The sequence below is a fragment of the Rhincodon typus genome, chromosome 5 (genome assembly GCF_021869965.1).
Source record: "Rhincodon typus isolate 14 chromosome 5, sRhiTyp1.1, whole genome shotgun sequence".
NCBI lineage: Eukaryota > Metazoa > Chordata > Chondrichthyes > Orectolobiformes > Rhincodontidae > Rhincodon > Rhincodon typus.
The window spans coordinates 116,530,072-116,536,590 of NC_063336.1; the positions used below are offsets into that span (position 1 = coordinate 116,530,072).

The window sequence follows — 6,519 nt, forward strand, 5'->3', positions numbered from 1 at the left end:
AAGGATGTTCACAATGGTGGGTGTGTCCAGAACCAGGGGTCACAGTATGAGGATTCGGGGTAGACCATTTAGGACAGAGATGAGGAGACATTTCTTCACCCAAAGAGTGGTGAGCCTGTGGAATTCATTACCACAGGAAGTAGTTAATGTCAAAACATTGAATGTATTCAAGAGGTGGCTAGACATAACACTTGGGGTGAATGGGATCAAAGGTTATGGGGAAAAAGCAGGACTAAGCTATTGAGTTGGACGATCAGACATGATTGTGATGAATGTGGAGCAGGCTCAAAGGGTCACACGGCCTCCTCCTGCTCTTATTTTCTATGTTTCATATTGGAGCAAGATGTTAAATTTGAATGAGGGAAGTAATAAAAGCATGAAGCACAAATCAGTTGAATTAGATTTGGAAAACGCATTAAATGCATGACTGTACATAGATAATGGACAGTAATTAAAGAACCATTACATGGCTTACAACCATTTTTTTTTTAAAAAAGCCTCACAAGCTGTTTACTTCATTGGCTTGAAAGGTACAGGTCAACAACTAAAGCTCAAAACCTCTCTTCAAAAAAAAAAAAGACGAAATACGCCTCTTAAAGCCATAGAAATGTCCCTCTACAAACATGTCAATTCTACATCAGTAGTTGGGAAAATGCTAGAACTATCATAAAGAACATGAAAAGTGAATACTTGGATAAAAATGATCAGTTTGTACGTAGTCTGCATGGCTTTTCAAATGGGAAATAATGTTTGATGAACTTATTAGAATTTCTTAACAATATTCCCAACAAAATTTATAAAAGATAGTTGATGAATAGCACATATTTAGGATTTTGGAAAGTCCCCTGATAAGATCCCACACAGGAGGTTGGTTAGCAGCATTAAAGCATACAACATAGGTGGTAATGCAATGGCATGAATTAAGGGTTAGCTGACAGACAGAAAACAGACAGTAGGAATAGATGGGGCATTCTCATGTTGGCAGATTGTGGTTTGTGGTTTTCCACAGGGATCAGTCTTTGGACCCTAGCTGCTCACAGTGTACATTAATGATTTGAACATTAGGACCAATGGGATATTGTGAGATTATCCACTTTGGCTGGAAGAACAGATGTGGAAAGTATTTTTTAAATGGTGCAAAGTTGGAAAGTGTAGATCTACAAAGGGACTATGGTATCCTTGTCAATATATCATTGATGGCTAACATGCAGGTACAACAAGCTATTAGGAAAAATAATTAAGAAGGCTGCCAATGCTCAGATCACTGACTATAAGAGTTAAAATATCAGTTTCTATTTGTACAGGATATTGGTGAGACCACTTTTGGAGTACTGTGTACAATTCTAGTTGCCTTGCAATGGGAAGGATATCATCAAATTGGAGGGGGTGCAGAAAAGATTTACAAAGATGTTATCCAGGACTGGAGGGTTTGAGTTATAAGGAGAGGTTACATAGGCTGGAACTTTTTTTAAACTCGAATGTAGGAGATTGAGGGGTGACCTTATAGAGATTTATAAAATCATGAGGGGCATAGATAAGGTGATTAGCAAACATGTTTTCCCTAGGTATAGGGAGTTCAAAACTAGAGGGCACACTTTTAAGGTGAGAAGAGACCGATTTAAAAGGGGGCAACTTTTTTCACACGGAGGATTGTTCATATATGGAATGAAGCGCCAGAAGTAGTAAATGCAAGTAAAATTACAGCATTCAAAATGCATTTAGACAGGTACATGAGTAGGAAGGGTTTAGAGGGATATGGGCCAAAGGCAGGCAAAGCGGACTAGTTTGGTTTGGGAAACCTGGTCAGCATGGCTGATTTGGACTGAAGGGTGTGTTTCCATGCTGTATGACTCTATGACTCTAATGGAACAGGAATGCCTTTATCGCAAGAGGAGTTGAGTACTGGAGTAGAGGAGTCCTTGCTTTAATTTTAGAGAAGCTTAGTTAGACTGTGGTACTGTGTGCAATTCTGGTCTCCTTACCTTTGTAAGGATATTCCACACCCCAGAAAAAAATATTATTGCCTTGGACAAACTGCAATGAAGATTCACCAGATTTGTTTCTGAGGTGTCAGAACTGTCCAAGAGAGTTTGGGCAAATGGGACTATATTTGCTAGAGTTTCAAAAAATCTGTAAAGTACTCAAAAGGATAAACAGGATAGATGCAGGTGACATGTTTCCCTTTGCTGGGGAGTCTAGAACAAAGGGGCACAACAAAAAATAACAGGAATGCCGTCTGAGACCAGAAAAGGAGAATTTTTTTTTACTCAGAGGATTGTGAATCCTTGGAATCTTCTACGCCTGGGGGCTGTGGAAAATATATTTAAAGAAGTTGATAGATTTCCGACTTTCAACAGTATAAAGAGTTATGGGATAGTGTGGACAGAAGACATTGAAGTGATTGATTGGCTGTGCTCGTACTGAATGCTAGAGGAGGCTTGTCAGGCTGGATGACCTACTTCAGTTCCTATGGCCCTCTGTGTCTATGAAGCCTCACAAACTCAGGCTCCAGTTCCCCGTGATCCAAAATCAATCTAATTTGGATCCTTTTGCACGTGTTCAATTGAAGTTAATGTGTAAGTAACATTTTATTCCTCTCAGAAGATCAGTAGAGGGGGAATAACACTGATCAATGAAACAGCATATGGTTTCATCCTGACTCTCTCATGTTCAGTAAACCTCCACATCTCATTTCCACCAACACTCAGCAGCTTTTACCAATCCCAGCAGCATTCTTAGAGAGCAGAGACTAGAATCCAAAGTAGACAAACAGGAGACTGGAAGAACACAGCAAGCCAGGCAGCATCTGGAGGAAAGGAACAGTCAACATTTTGCGTATTACCCTTCAATCCTCCTGTTTGTCTACCTACCAACATTCTCTTCAATGTGTAAGACATATTAGGTGGGAAAGACTGTGTCTACTTGTTAAACAGAAGCTAAAAACAAAACTGGTAATGAGATTCTCTTCTGAAAACAGGATGTCAAAGGAACATCATGTAGACTCTGAAGGCAGTCCAATAGGATCTGCTGCAATTGGCAGTAACATCTCAGAATCTTTAATTTCCTTCCAGACACTAATTCAGCAAGTGACATCATCACTGACATCTCCAGCTGATCACCAGAGGAGAGCCAACCAGGAAGTAGTCAGAGCCTCTATCACCATGGCTGGCGCATAAAATTGGCTATTATTGTCATCGTCGAGGTGGCAGATCCAGGGACCAGTGGAATGATGACAGCTAAAGTCCATCTATATGGAGGCAGTGGTGTAAAACTGCTGCCATAATCTTACCAGACCATAAAACTGCTTCCTGATTAGAGATACACAACTCGCGGTGGTTTAACCTGAGGGCCACTATGCCACAGGCAAAGGGAGAGAATCCATCATGGTAATCTCAGAAGCAAATCTGGTGCAGACATTGAAACCACACTAGTAGCATCACTCTGTTTTACAAACCAGTTGTTCAGCCAACTGCAGTAAACATTTTAACTTGCAGGACCAGATCTGATGATCTCTACAGAACCGATGGTTTATTATGTTAAAGGTACAATAAGAATATAATTTGTTATTAATACTAAATTGGTTTCTTTCCACAAAGTATTGTGTGCAGGCTTCAGTGTGCTATGATGATCTTACAAAACGTTTGTGATGTATTAATCATTCCTTTGGAGATGACAACGCATCAACTCTTCCCTTTAACTGTCCTGTGGTTTTTTTCAGCCACAACTCTAGTTGCCACATAGACCTATTAGATACATTCTCTGTCTGTGTTTGCCCCTTGTTTGTCCTTATGGAAAGGTCAAGAAATGCTAAGTTGTGCAGAATGGAAGCGTCGCGGTAGCTGACAGATCATCTGATGTTTAACAATTATCAGTTGCTATAAATTCTGAAGAAAGGCCCCTGGACCTGAAACATTAACTCTGCTTCTCTCTCCGCAGGTGCTACCAGACCAGCTGAAGTTTTGCAGCAATTTCTGTTTTTGTCTCAGGTTTTCAACATCTCAGTTCTTTGGTTTGTTTTTGTTCAACAATTAGATCATCTTTCTGTTCACAAAAGCTAGCAGCGTTTCTGCTGGCACTTTCTGGTTTGATCCAAATTTACTGAAATGACGCTTAGTTGGATCAGTCCTTCCCAAAGGATAGCTGTTGTCTGTCTTTCGAGCATTCCAGCAAGCCTTTATTTACACACTATTACACATAATGCTGATTTCTGTAATACAACTGTATGGTACAGGTTATTCCATCCTCTCAGGCTTGATAATATGTGTGTGGTGATTTTGTGCTACAGCTTCATCTCATTGACCCGTGCGTTGTCATTACGCTACACCATCACATGTGTGATGTCCATGGCACTGTGCATCATGGAGAACACTGCAACATGGCAGGAATGCTAAGCTCATTCTCTCTTTCTGCAGCTTGGATGTGATGCCAAAGCACATGGACTCTGTTGAACAACCTGTCAGTAGGCCTGTCAAATGTCTGTCTTACCTGATTTGTGCTCACCCCCTGATGTAACTTAAGAGGAAACAGTGCTAAAGAAATTCAGGTGACTGAGGGAATCTGGTTTATATTTCTGAGTCACAGCTGTCAGTTTTGTGGATCATGGTTAGAGATCCGGCTGCAGCAACAAAGAGCTCATCCAAACCTTTCTTACTGAAGAATGGCCTCAAAAAAAAAGCTCCTGGGATGATCCTACAGCTTATTTCTGAATGCATAGAACCCTCTTTGAGGTTCATTTCTGCTGCCTGACTATTTGCTTTAGTTTAAAGCCTCTTGCTGCTTCACTTCCTCCAGCACATTGATCACAAAATGAAGCCTTGTTATTGGGGAAGAACAATAAAAAAAACAATGGACATGCATTGATATATCACTTTAGAAATGCGTAAAAATTCCAAAGCATTTCTTGGACAATATAAATAATTGTGGCAGCAATTTGTATCCAACGTAATCAAGCAAAAATAATGGAGTTGATTATAAGATAATCAGTTTTAGTGATAATTTTTTCATTCACAGGATAAAGGCATTGTTGGCTAGTGCCCACATTTATTAACCATCCCCAAATGCCCAGAGGGCAGTTAAGAGTCAATCATATTGCTGTGGGTCTGAAGTTACATGTAGGACAGACCAAGTAAGGATTACAATTTATTTCCCTAAAAGACATCAGTGAATCAGATGGGTTTTTCCTGACAATCGACAATGGATTAATGGTCATCATCAGACTCTTAATTGCAGATTTTTATTGAATTCAAATCCCACCATCTGCTGTGGCAGAAACATTCACTGGGTCTCTGGATTAACAGTCTAGCGATAACACCACTAGGCCATTGCCTCTTGTTAATTATTGAACCAAGAAAATTCCTTCACAACTTTTCTTTTGTCACCCCTTATTCAGGAATCATGTTGGCCAAGTCATCTGGAGAATCTTCTCTTTTTCTTCAAATAGTGTTTTTAAAAAACAATATCTATTTGAAGGGGCAAATGAGGCCTTTACTGTTTGACCTGATAGTGCAGTATTCCCTCAGTACTGCAATGAAGTGTTAGGGTGAATTATGTGAGCACGTCTTTGGAGTGAGGCTTGAAATTATAACCTTTGGACTCAGAGGTGAGATTATTATAACTGAGCCTCTGCCACGGAAATTCACAGTGCTCCCTTCAGAAACTAATTCAGACCAATACAGTACTTTTAAAGGGTACTACAGAATACAGGGAAAAACTAATTGAAGAAAATGTGTTGAAGTGATTTTATTTTCAGTGAAAGATGTCTCCACAGCAACAACCCTTTGATCAATTAGCCTTGCCTTTATGAGCAGACATATCTCCCCTAGCAAACTGCAAACTTTAAATAGTGGTGCATATTACTGAGGTCAGAAGATAGAAGTATTCGAACTTAAGATAGATGATAGCATCCCATCATGCAAGAGCAGATGCTTCTTTAATATGTCTGAAAAAATAATTCAAATTTATTCTGAAGTGCCAAGTTTATTCTGAATGGAATGCCAAAGTACTTTGACCCTGTCAAAATCTCTTGGCTCAGCAGAGGCATAATTGTCTACTTACATTCTCCAAAGTGCAGGAATCTGTGAGCCTACGTCTCTCCCTTTCCATTGTTATATCTTGTAAAGAAGTGTCAAGTCTGGAAGAGAACTCTGCAAACTTCTAAATGTTCTCTGTAATGATCGGAGTTGGATGTTCTGCACTGCCATGTTCATGCTGCCAAATTAACAGATACGATCATTATTCATGCTGCAAACGCCTTTTACTAATCTTTGGGGATCAATAAAGTTAATGGCCAAATTGTAATTTCCAAAATATTACAGATAGGAGAGTACCATTCATCAAAACCATTGGATTGTCAATTCCGTTACAACACAATAATTACATTCTTGCAAAAGACAGTCATCACCTCCAAGAGACAGAATGGGAAGCTTTTCTCATTTTGGAACACACAGTGAAACAAGCTACATTGAAACACACCATTGTATTCCAAAAATAACATTGGTCCTCTTGTACAACCTGAAATAA

The 6,519-nt window shown here is 39.6% G+C and overlaps 1 protein-coding gene across 1 annotated transcript in view; it reads right to left on the reverse strand.

Moving 5' to 3' along the window:
* osr1 (odd-skipped related transcription factor 1) overlaps window positions 1–6,160 on the reverse strand; it is a 38,108-nt gene extending 31,948 nt beyond the window's left edge. Inside the window, exon 1 of the mRNA XM_048597379.1 lies at window positions 6,055–6,160. The gene's annotated coding sequence lies outside the window, so the exon portion shown is untranslated. The remainder of the gene's footprint in view (window positions 1–6,054) is intronic.
* Between the last annotated feature and the right edge of the window lie 359 nt (window positions 6,161–6,519).